Consider the following 13,514-nt stretch of genomic DNA (forward strand, 5'->3'; position numbering starts at 1 on the left):
CGACATAAAAGGCTATAAATAGCATATTTACAACAGTAAACGACCAAATTCCGCATGTGATTGCAAAAGGAAGTTATTACAAACACTCGATGGTGGTTTGAAGTGAGTTCTGAGGAAAAGTGTACTATTAATCTCATAAATTGTCTTATGTAGCATGATGCTAATGTTAGCTCTAATGCAGCTGCAGAACAGGTCCAATTCTTCTTCATAATGCATTTTATCATAATACTTCACGTAAGGTCGCAAGAAATGTTTTGTTGTATTTATTTAGAAATACTGTTGTTAATAGTTTGGTAAATGTATCCTGGGATTGAAGCGATGTGGCTTGGTAAATGTTTTATTGCCAGTATAAAGGCTGATAATGGCTGAATAAAAACAAAAGAATAATGATAAAAGAATAATAAGGATTATGTCTCATACCTGGCAGAAGTGTGTTTCCTTAAACTAGTTTGTCATGTTGCAGGTTTCTTTTTAAACACATTTATAGGTACATCCTAGTATTTTAAATTTGCGATTAATCATGATTAATCACAGTCCATGACTGTGATTAACGCGATTAAAATTTTTACTCGATTGACAGCACTAATAAATACACACTATATACAATCAATGTACAATTTACATTATATCTAGATGAATAAATAATATATACATGCTGTAAACACACTATAAACAATAACATACAACAATTACTTCCTTTTAAAGCTGACATTGAAAGTTACTTGGGCCCCTTTCATGCAGGCTCTAAGTAATATTTACAATGCTGTCCAAAGAGAGTCAGGCGCAGTACGATTTTCCATGTTCTACATCTGATAACTACAAAGAAAGTGTTAATTGGCCACATTCTGACAAACACATAGAAAAACATGCTGTACACACACACACACACACACACACAAACAGACAGAAATGACCAATCACATTTACCTTAATCTCCATAAAAATTTATTAATTTTGTTAGTTTTTTGTGGACCACCTTGCCTTCTTTAATTTCATCTGTCTCCCGCCTTGCTATATGATTTAATCTGACTTTGCAGTACCACACAGAAGCCATCTTCACCAGAACATAGACATGGTTAGTTTCAACACACGTCAAACATGTGACTGTGCAGCTGTGGGAAGAGATTCTTCTCAGAACAATCAGAAAGAACCTGGGTGACAATGGCTTCTGTTGTTCCTCTTCCCCGTGGAGTCCTTCCCTCATTGGTTTTTAGAAGCCGCTGAAAGCATATTTCTGTAGCTTGGCAAACTGCAGTGATGCCTGGAGATGGTTTCTGTAGGCCACCTCTGTCCTTCAATGTAAGAAATGGATGCACAAAGTCATCTGAGGTCAGTGCTTGTGAGCAAGGCATGCAAGTAAGCTTCTCTTTTATCTTTTTTACAATGAAGCCTGTGACGTAAGAGATTGCTGCTTCCTTGTACTCAGACAGATTGTCAATATCACATCCACCCGGCGAGCGATGTTCACAGTCGCAGTTGAGTCAAGGATGGTTGTGTTGTCATGAAGGAGACAGTTGCCTGTGCTCTTTTTCACCTGATGCCTTACAAGGAGGCGCATGTATGCCCCTCGGCGTTTGTTGTAACCTCCATGTGCTCTGATAGCAGAGAAGAACAACTCCAAGTGGTCCTGACTGAGTTTGTAGGTCAGAAGGTATCAGGATGGGGCAGCTGGCTGCTCTACTAGGTCTTCGTAGTGTTACGAACTACGAGTTAAACCCCTACTCAAAGAGAAAATAAATTAGTTCATAACAATTAACAGGGATCCATCTAAGAAAGATCCCTGGGGTCCCCGCTCTCATCCTCAGTTTCTCAACCACAGGAGACTTAAATACAAATAAACATAAGTTTATTAGATAAGAATAAACAAAGGAACATCATAAACTTTGGGAGGGGCAAATTGCCAAAGTAATGGCATTACTTACGTCCAGGACGTAAGCAACCAAACGCACAATTACAACTAACACATTACTTTAGTCAATGGATGACAACAAATGTCTCACTTAGCGATGCTTTCACACACACATGTTAAACAGTGGAAACAACAAAGCCACGAGGAGAGCGGGGAGCCAACGATTCCTTCCACCAGATGACTTAAATACTGCGGCAATCCTTCCTGCCACCAACCAGCTCCGTCCTCCTAATCAGCTTCACCTGTAAACAATTAGAGCAAGAGAGGGAGAGACAGAAACACAGGAAAAGACCTACGCACGCACACATAAACGAATGATCCCGTTCCCCTAGAAACATACGAATCCATTCGTAACAGTAGATGCCCATCACACTTCTGCCACAAGCAATGAAACCATAGATGAGTGTCTTTTTCTGTGTGGAAGGCACATGTGTGCTGTCTCTTCCTTTCATTTTCAGCCCATGGAGAAGCGACTGTTTTTTCTAAAATACCCTTAGCACGGTGTTTAGTAGTTGGCTCGATGGGTGCTTTGTGTCCTTTTCCAAGTGGGTTGCAGCTGTTTAGGACATCAAAGGCTACATCAATTGTGCGCAGTCATCAATTTGAGCTGTGGCTGAACATCCACTGAACTGGAGATACTTCAGCTCCTGCTCACAATACTCTAGGAAATCAACCACACTGCTGCTAAAGAGCTGGGCTGTAAGATTGACCTTCATTGTCTGATTTCGCCACTGAATGTGCACCATTTTCAGTTTGTTGCCAAGACACAAGCCTTCCTTCTCTTGAAGCTTGTGGAGCTCCTCAATGTACCGCCACCTTATCTGCTGGCCATCTTCTACCAGAACCTCAAACACATTCCAAAGAAGCCTATGACATGTGACATGGATCCAACAGCACATGGACTTTTTGTGTGTGATCCTCAGGATGGAGAAAATAAGGTCTCATGTCCATGATGTCCAAGTTAGCACCAAGCTCCCGGATCATTGCTAAGTTTTGGGAGGGTCCATCACATGTCAAGGAGACAACCCTAACTCCGATTGTATGAAACCTAACAAGGCTCTCTCAGATGATGCTTGCTCTCTCTGGTCCTGTCAAGGTGTTGATAAGAAAGTAAGCAATGGGAATCTTTCAAGACTCATTGATTGCAACAACCATGAGGACCAGTGCTTGTGTTGCCACAACATTCTCTATCTCACCACCACCGATGGCAACATAGCCATGAATTTGGTCCCCACCAAACTCAGTTTGCTTATGAATCTACATTTCATCCATCATCAATGAGCAAAGTGTGTCTTTTCCAACTTAGTTTTAAAAAGTCATGTGAATGAAGCAACAGTAAATCCAGGATGTACCATTTTCGTATGGTCTAAGGATGAGTTGAAGTGCAGTGTAGTTGCAAATTGCTTCAAGTTTTTGGAAAACACTGATTTTTTCTTCTTCTGGATTCTCTGAAAGATCTCCCGGGGAACATCATCCAGGCTTTCAAGAAGAGAGGCACATTCAGATGAAATTAAAAGTTTCTTCTGAAGCACTTGGATTACACATATTTCAAGGAAGAAACTCTTGCCTTTAGTCTCCTTGTCTGTTGCCTTTTCAACCTCAGCTTTTTGCGAGTTAAACATAGCTTGTCCTTTACATCATAAGCTTTCCTTTTAAGTGTTTTTGGAGACTTTGAAATACAGTAGCAGTGATGCCATATGGTAGGCTATGGCATATTGATAAATGTATAAATGAATTAATTTTATATTTTAATAAAGAAACAAGTTTGATTGTTCATTTAAATTTATTTCACTCTCTCACTCACACACACACACACTCACACAAACCTTCTGTAACACATATACATACAAGCTCCCATATATACTGTACCAGCCCAGTACATTTTTTTTAAAGGCCTGGAAAAGTAAGCGTTATAATTCCAGGTCATTCCAGCATCCTACACTACCCTGTCAGGCATGCAACTGTGGCTGGAGCTAAAACCCTTGAAAAAGAACTGTTTTGCACAGCTTCTTGCGTATGCTGGCACTCTGTAAATCCAGGGTAGTTAATTTTGCGACGTGGTGCAGCCTTACTTTGTGAAATACAGACACCACAAAAAAGCATGAAATGATGGTTCTCAATTCTGAATTGGGTTTCTGCAATGTGCTCCCCGAGTTAGAACACATCCTCTGAAAGTTGAAGACAGATGGGGTCGCACCATCTCTAAGCCTGACAATCTGACCCATCCTGTCAAAATCATCAGGCTTGGAAGTGCTCACTACAGAGCTTTGACGACTAAGTCGCAACAAAACCCTCCCGTCTTATAGCAACTTCCCATTGCCTCCTCACTTATCACTGGGAAACCTTCAAAATGTGAAGATGAAAAACAAACAGCAAGAGACAATGAGAGAGAGTACCAGTTCCTGCTGTAATAACGTTACACGTAAGTAACGTTAGTTACGATGACATAATATTATAAATGGTAAAATAACCCAAATTATTGTTCAATCTTACTTGTGAAAGGTAATCCCACGCAATCTGGTATCAATACTGCGCAGGTTATTGCAACTGTAAACTGCACAAAATACGGGCATAGTTGCTCGTTCTCCGTTGACTCCAGTGCTAGCGTAGAGTGAGGAGACCCAACCAATATGGCGGCGACGCTGGATTACATTCCAGCACGTTGATGAGGCGTCTACGTATATTATGTCTATGACACACACGACAGTGTTCAACCGTTTGACGGCAAATAAAAGAGCAAATAAACGTAGCTGTCGTCTGTATGCACGTACAAATAATTAACTGCACTTGAAGCTTTCATAAAATTAAAAATGAAACACCCAAAACTGTATATGGCATCATCACGAAGACGAACTATATGTTTATACGTGAAATTCTGGAGGAGACATCGGATGGCGTCGCGTGGTGATGTAATGACGCATGCCATTAATCGATCTATGTACTATAACATGTAAAACGGGAACATGAAAGGATTATTCTAAAAGCAACTCGTGTAAACACCTTAATCATAATATTGTCTTATTCAGAGTAAGGTAAGTAATTAGATTACTGATGTCCACGTAAACGTAGTCAATGAGAGGAATGTCTGTACTTCCTCAACAGACAACGAAACGAAAAAAGGTGCGCTCATTAAAAACAGTTATGTTTGAACCTTCTTCTTTTTCTTGCTTTACAGCAGATCGCAGACTTATAAGTGCATTACCATCACCTATCTCTCAAATGGACCATTGAGACTCTATCTACAATCTCCTGATTAACCTCCCAACCCACATTCAAACACCCTTGATTCTTGCACCCACTTAGAGTCTTCATAGAGCTTCATCCGGCGCTGCATGTTCACATTCCATCCTTCGCTGGCTGCTGTTTTAAATCTAGCGGGTCTGTTGTGTCTCATGTCGCACGTTCAATGACGCAGGTAGTGACGATTTTCTCCGGCCAATCAGTGATCAGCAGAGTGTACACGTCACGTTTTGGTAATGGTACAGTTCGCTTGGAACCTCAACCGAGGTTGTACTGAAAGTACCAGGTACTGTACCCAGTGGAAAACCCCCCTAAGTCTCTGGTGAGAAGGTCTTCTGCGTTTTACAACTTAAGAGTTGAAGATTTATTTGTTCTGGTCTGGATATTTAAGGGAAAGTGGCAAAAGAGTCATTGTTTTATTGCATGGTGTTCTGTTCCTGTGAAAGTTCCTGCACTGCAAAAAATGCTTTTCTCACTTGTTTCCAGCCAAAATATCTAAACATTCTTAAATCAAGATGGATTTTCTAGACAAGTAAAAATTATTGTCTTGTTTTCAACAAAAACAAGTCAAAATTAAGTGAGTTTTTGCTTGAAACAAGCAAAATAATCTGCCAATGGGGTAAGAAAAATAATCTTGTTTTCTGTTTGAAATAAGATCATTTTGCTTATCCCATTGGCAGATTATTTTGCTGGAAACAAGACAAAAAACCTAAATAAGAAAAGCATTTTTTGCAGTGTGAGTCCAGTTTTGTCAGAAAATCAAGGCAATCTTGCACGAACAGAAAAAAATGTTTGCCTGCAGGGAGTAATAGCACTGCAATACTACCCACAACAAACTTTCACACAAACAGCTCTGACTCACACACATGCAAAACTGTGGCACACATGCCAATGTAGTAAATTTATTCATTGCATATTGCATACATTTTTCAGTTAAAAGTCATTTTTGTCCTTTCACAGTTTTACAAGTAACTTCACAGTGTTTTTTTTTTCACAATAAAATATTGTTAACATATGTTCTTGCATATGTTTTATTATTATTATTATTATTACAGTGTTTTAACATTTACGGATTAACCCCGTTCACTTTCATTCTAGGTGTCTCACAGTAACCCCAGATCACTGTAATTCAAATTAATATAAACATAAAAGTAATTTTTGTGGTATTCAACATTATGCCACAACTGATGTCACTTGAAGTCGAAGTTTACTTTCTCAGAATATTCCTTTAAGTGACCAACATGTTCACTTTCTTATGTGCAATGTGATAGCAAGGAACACAGAATGAGACCAGCAGAGAAACTCTGGAGATGGACAGATGGCACAGACAGAGACATCAGCAGTCTTTTAGTTTCCCTGCCTATAAATCAACGAACGAACTTTGACTCCAAGTTAAACATTATTCACATACACATGATTCACAGACATATCTTTCACTTTTCTTTAAGCTATGGGAGAAATCATCATGAAGGTTGTATCCTTTTTCATACTATTACGAGCCTTTGTTTTCTGAAACGGAAATACGCTTAGCAATAGCGATGAATGATCATATAATGTGTATGAAATTGTCTTGTATACAAGGTTTTTTGTTTTATTGGGATGCACAAACATTTGCGAAATATTTCAGGTTCTGTATTTTTGTTAAGCATAACCAGTAGACCTATCAGAAATTTCATGAAGCACAAGTAGTTCAGAATTTCAACAGGGCTTTTTCGTATAGGGAACAAATATTCATATTTTGGCTTGTCCCATTCTTTTTTTCTCTCAGACTGAATAGTTGACAGTTATTAAGTTTCCTTACTTTAACAGAACATAAAAAAAAGAGTCTATTCAGTCTCTAAATGATTTAGTTTTTATATATTCAAAGGTATGCAAAAAAAAGTGCTGCCGGGGTATAAAAAGTCCATTAATTGGTGCTCTTTGGTTGTGGGATTCTTTCGTATCGTCTTAAAACTCATAAATCCAAGGCACTCGAATAAGTGTGAAAAAATTAAAAAGCCTTTATTCACATGGCTTTAGAATAAAAAACAACAACACATTTGTGCACCGACGCGTTGCGGATAACTCGCCTTCATCAGGGTGTCAATTTACAAACACACTCAGAGTTCATTTAAACAATCAGTTCATCACATGACATGTCACATGTCTCCCGAGCAGGTATCAAAACAACAGAGAATTGCTTATCAAAATCATAGTCAATAAATTCAAATCAACTCAAAACACTAACAAATATTAAAGTCAAGAAAAAAAACAACAAAAACATAGAAGTCTCAAAGGAATCAAATTATATCATCTTTCATCAACTGCTCATATCACAACTATTGTGAATTTTTTTCTGAATTTATGTATATATAACCATCAGAAAAGACATTAAAAATAAATATTCTTTCAAATAGTAGAATTTTTGTAGTTTTTGATGCATTCTGAAATGTCTGTTATTTACAAAATGCCACAGAAATTTGACAGAAAAATGCCACATAAGATACACCTAAAGGACAAGACTTAGAGTCAGATTGTAGTTGCATATTATCAATTTTAATGAACCAAGTGTAAAAAATGATAATAAACTTTAGAATGTAGAAGAAATTAAATAACTAATATGTAAACAAAACCAACAGCAATATGCAGAAATGAACAGGAGTGAAGAATGAACATAACAATAACATTTTCACAATTACATTGTCAGTCCACGCACATCTGGCACAACAACACTGTGTGAGCAGCAGAGATGGCTCTTTTGCAGTTTGCACACTGCTTGTCAGTTTTCGAATCCTTTGCCCGTGGACAAACCTGACACCTTTTTCTCTTTGATGGTGGAGGTTCAGTGGAGGGCCCTGGAGCGTCGGAAGAATCCTGTTGTCTCTTTCCCTTCCTCCCATGATGGATTGACTTCTGTCCACACCACAAAGGCATTTATGGCCGAAACATCCAGGATGGTAGAGAAGACAACCATTGGCCAACGATTTGTCTTGCGCTTGCATCTGTAGCTTGCAATCATCTGCAATATTTCAAACACACATGCACACACACACATTAGTATATCTGCTGGCAAAAGAAATACCACTCACTCTATCACCAACTTTGAAAATTAGCAAAATAATGCATCAAATCATACAATTAGTAAATAAATACCTTGTCAAGGTTATCCACTCCACCTTTACAGCGGTTGTAGTCCAAGATGACCTCTGGCTTCTTGTCCTCCCTGTCACTGATTTTGGCATCCTTGTGACATGTGCTCATGATCTGCACATTTTTACTCCTTTTGGGGCAGTATGACACAAGACTGTGTGTCTCCGTGAAGGCAAAAAGAGAGGAAAACACAGGTCTGTCTCTCGTTGTCAAAAGAGCAGGAGGGAGTTCAGGTTTGTTTCTGCGAACTGTGCCAACCATGGTCATCTTCCTCTTCAGGAGCTCCTGGCCAAGGGCATAAGATGTGAAGAAATTATCACACGTAACTGTGTGTCCCTGGAGTCCAGCGGTCAAATCCAGGACCACACGCATGCCCTGATTTCTGTAATGTCCGAACCTGGGTTGAACATTAGCGGGAGTCGCTCAACCCATAAATCCCACAGCTCCCGAATTGGTGCCAGCTTGTCACTTTCTCGCCGTGCAGATCTTGTGGCTCTGTCATCGAACCGGATGACTCGTGACAAAATTTGAAATCTTTTCAGCGGCATGATTGCACAAAAAAAAAAAAAAAAAATCGCACGCCCAGTTTCCGCCTCCCACAAACTGGTTATGGCCTCATTGTTGGAGCGATAAACTCCTGCAAGGAGGAGCAGACCGATAAACGCTTCCATATCTGTCCAGTCCACATCCTTCCAGTCAGCACCATAAACACGCTTTCCATCAACATTTGTCATCTTGACCAAGATGCTTTGGATACTTGATGGCAAGAATAACAAAAAAGCTGACTTTATGTCCTCTACACGAGAACACGCGTACCTTGTTGGTCCAGGTGACACCTTTGTAACTTGTGCAGCTGAAAATCTCCCTGGCCCCTGTGGAGGTGGAGTAGTAGACCAGGTTATTTGCCCATTTTTAGAAATGAAGATTTGGTCTGCATTTTCCTCCTCACAGCCCTCCTCTGATTCCTCCTCTTCCAACCCTGTGTTGTCTTCAGGGGCATTGCAGTCCTCTGGCTCAGAATCTTCCAGGTCTTCTTCATTTTCGCTGGAATCCAGCACGTAGTCCAGGGTCTCAAGGAGAGTGTACCTCTTTGCCATGCTTCCAGAACAGAATGAACCGTGTGCAGGACACCAAAGATGCTCTTTTATACCTTTTGCGTGGGAACAACTACTTTGTTTTCAAAGTACATCTCTTACATCTCAACGAAAACTTTCTCACAGTTGAAAAGGTCAATTGTCTTTCATCTGTTTCATCTCTCTCTTGCTCTCTCCATGTGTGTGTGCATGTGCATGAATTAGGTCTTGCTCACATGCTTTCTGCATGTGTGTGTGTGTGTGTGTGTGTGTAAGTCTGTGTCTTTGTGTAAGTTTGTGTCTTTATGTCTGTGTGTAAGTGTGTTTGTGTCTTTTTTTCTACAAGTGCTCTCTGTGGCAATCACACCTGTGTGTGTGTGTGTGTGTGTGTGCCCGTGTGCATGTGTGTGCATTAGGTCCCACCCCTTTACATCTTTGTTCTGAATCTGTGGCTGATTTTATTTGCCACATTCTATAAAAAATGCTCTCTGTAGCAGTCATACCTGTGTGTGTTTGTGTGTGTGAGTGAGCATGTCTTTTCTACATTACATTTGTGCTCTAGTACCACGCCTTGATTTCTGTGTCGAAATTTTCAGATTTATGCTAGATTTTTTTTTTTTGACAAATGAAAAAAAAAATGCATTTTTTTTCGTTTTTCCCATTCATTTTCAATTGGAAAGACCATTGAAATTGATATTGATATTATGCAGCGCCTGAAAGTAGTCCCCAGCTATATTATAACTAGTTACCTAGTTGGGGACTACTTTCAGGCGCTGCGTAATATCACTGCGCCTGCTGCAGCCATGTTACGGCAGCAAAGTTCCTTGATTATTACGCCGGAATGAGAGTATAGTTCCTAATCATATCGGCCTAGAAAATCGCAACTTTTCATTTTCCGCCGGTCTTAGTACACGATATAACTACAGAAGAGTCAAGTTTTAAATAGGAAAACTGTCGAAACTCTTTGGTCATTTTTGAACGCGATGCTACTGGTCTAATCGGATTCAATGATCTATGCTAAGCTACGCTAAAAGTGCTATCGCCAGATCCAGAGATCGGCTGAATGGATTCAAAAACGGTAAAACTCAACTTATTAACTCTGGGGGAGTTGGTGAATGAGCCTATTTCCAAAAAAAGTGGAGTGTTCCTTTAAAAGCAAAATGTGTTATAATAAATGTCTCCAATTCAGTCATGGTATACAGAGCTCTTATGCTCAGTTTGAATGGTTCCTACTATGATAAAATTGAACAAAGTTCATTAAGGAAGTCAGAACAAAGTATGTAAAATTTAGTGGGGTAATAAAATATCATGCTTACTGTCATTGCATACTGTTATTGCATGCTGTTAACTTTTCAGTAGTGACTAGCATCCGTACATCAGTTATGTTAATAACTGTTATGTTAATAAAAGTTTATGCTATAGTATTACTGATTCTTAAACTGTACAGGGCAGGCCCTAGATTGAGCTTTCTTCTATGCAACCTAATGCATTTCACAGAAATATTTATTTCAGAAATATTAATCTGCACCCAGCATTTTATTTAGCTGTGCGGAGTTAAATCTCTGTGGTGAAGCAGCGCTAACCACTACACAGCACACACACTATCTGCCAGTGGGGTAAGTAAAATACTCTTAAAAGTATTTAAAGTATTATCAAGTATTTTACTGTACAGTGTACTGGCAGAAAATGTTACTTGTTTTAATTTAGTTTAGTTAATTTAGTTTTTTCCTCTGGAACTAAGACTAAATATCTTAAGTCATTTTGCTTATCTAGTAAAAGTATCTTGATTTAAGAATTTTGAGATATTTTGACTAGAAACAAGACAAAAATACTATGTAAGATAAGCCATTTTTTGCAGTTTGTAAACAAGGCGCAGCGTGTTCTACATCAGTAGCACCTCACGCATGCTTCGTGATACTCTCCATAATTGAAGAATTCTCAAATTCATTATTTTTGTTTTCTTTGTGCACAAAAAGTACTCTCATAGCTTCATAAAATAACAATTGAACCACTTATGTCACAAGGATAATTTTAACAGCGTCCTTACTATGTTTCTGTGCCTTGATCGTGTAAGGACCCTTAAAATCAAAAATATCTTAATTTGTGTTCTGAAGATGAACAAAGGTCTTATGGGTTTGGAACGACATGAGGGTGAGTAATTAATGACAAAAAATGTTTGACTCAACTATCCCTTTAAGTGAAATGTTGATAAATAACTAGATAATGATAAATAAATAACTGTTCAGGCTTATGCCAGTAGTTGGTGTTACACAGTGTTTGGCCATCCAATGATTGCATTACTTGCCCACCACCCCATCGTTGTTTTGCATTTTTACAGAAATACCATAAATGTAGTTCAGTTAGACAGCAGACAAGCATCCGCTTAATACAGCACGAGCCACAGCCCCAGAGCAAAGCAGAGTCACGTGACGAGCGAGCCAGCGAGATGATTGACAGGATGATAGTGGAGGCAAAAGTGCAAGAGAACTTTTGTTAATAAAAAAATATATATTTCTTTGTTTAATGTAACATAGCTTTTGTTTCAAAGGGAAAAATCCACTCCAATTAAATCCAAATTCTGCACAGCTAAATGAAATAGTTTGGGTGCAGATTAATATTTCTGAAATTAACATTTCTGTGAAGTTGCACAAAAGAAAGATCAATCTAGGACCTGCCCTGTATGCTATAGCAGTAGAGGACTATTATTTTGTTGAACTGAACTGAGGAATAACTGATGATGTCACAGGTCCAGGTTGACCAATCAGCAGAAAGGGGTGTCTCATGACCACCCATATGTGGAAAATGAATTTTGAGGTCATTCATCCGTTTTTTTTAACCATGACCTAAAAAACGAAAATGGAGCTGAAATCAATTTTTTTTTTTAACAAACAGAAAAACGACTAAAGGTGCCATTTTGTTGTTTCTGCTTATTTCATTTCAAATTGAAACACAACCTATCAAAACATGAACCTGGTTCATTTGATCTTTGTGTGTAGAGTTAATCTGGGCCTTACACTGTGCGATTTTTGCTGTCATTTGAGCTTGTACGCGATTTTTTTCCCATCAGGAGAAATCACATGGAAATCATTGATGCTCGAATGGTCATGGCCAAGAAGAATTTCTGCCAAGAAGAGTTCTGCCAAGCACCTCCCGAGTGCCTACTGAGCTCACGATTTTCAAACATGCTTAAAAAAATTGGGAAGTCGGCCCGATTTTGACTGGTAGATTTCAAGTAGATTTCTTTTTACCCCAGGTAAAAAAAATAAAAATAGTATACTTAATCACAATTTATTCATATGTATTTTAGTATAACTAAATGTATTTATGGCACACTATAAATTGGAATACTTAAAGTCTGTTAAATTGGAACAACTAATTTTGTACTAAATGCATTTAACTTAAAAAGCAGTGTTGAAGTTCAACTAAAGTTTGTGCTAAACTGGAACTATTCCAAGTATACTTAAGTACACTTTAAATAACCACACTTGTATTTAAGTTTTTAAATGCAGAATTCACTCAGCATATACTTCAAATGTATTTTAGTGACTTCTAATGTGCTTCTAATGCAATAAATTAATAACAGCACAGTATAATAGTTCACCTTTTACTAACACCCCCATCATACCAGCTAACTCACTTATCTAGAGAACATCAGTGGCACACATATTTGAACATTGAATGTTGTAGGAAACACCACGGACTGGATTTGAACCTGGGTCGCTTCCACATAAGCGCACTCGCTTTAGCAGTTGCGTCACCAAACCAGACATGCATTGTGTAAAACTGCGGTTACTTTGTCTTTCTATACTGTTAAAAGTACTACTATAAGCAAACATTTTTCCATCAATGACAGCACAAATTATATGGATTTAAAGACTGAGAATTGCTGAGAAAAGCAATTGTCTTAATATAGGCGTAGTAAGCGGCGTGTGAAAATAAACGTGAAACAGACTGTATAGAACACAGAAGTGTGTCAAACTTGAAGCTGTTTAAGAAATAAAGCCAGCGGAGACAACAGAATGTTTTGCTTCCCTTTTTCCTGACATGATCTGTCATTAACGCTGCAGAAAACAATTAGATAAACCAGCATAACATTAGTTTTAATCAAGCATATAGCGTTAGTTCTGGCAAGCTTGCATCGGCTGATCACATCTACCTATAAG

The 13,514-nt window shown here is 38.5% G+C and overlaps 1 protein-coding gene and 1 pseudogene across 1 annotated transcript in view; one reads left to right on the plus strand and one right to left on the minus strand.

Moving 5' to 3' along the window:
* LOC131536456 (interferon-induced very large GTPase 1-like) overlaps nucleotides 1-13,514 on the plus strand; it is a 41,346-nt gene that overhangs the window by 7,345 nt on the left and 20,487 nt on the right.
* On the minus strand, nucleotides 7,699-9,875 carry LOC131536458 (uncharacterized; annotated as a pseudogene).

Source organism: Onychostoma macrolepis, chromosome 03, assembly GCF_012432095.1.
Source record: "Onychostoma macrolepis isolate SWU-2019 chromosome 03, ASM1243209v1, whole genome shotgun sequence".
NCBI classification, from domain to species: domain Eukaryota; kingdom Metazoa; phylum Chordata; class Actinopteri; order Cypriniformes; family Cyprinidae; genus Onychostoma; species Onychostoma macrolepis.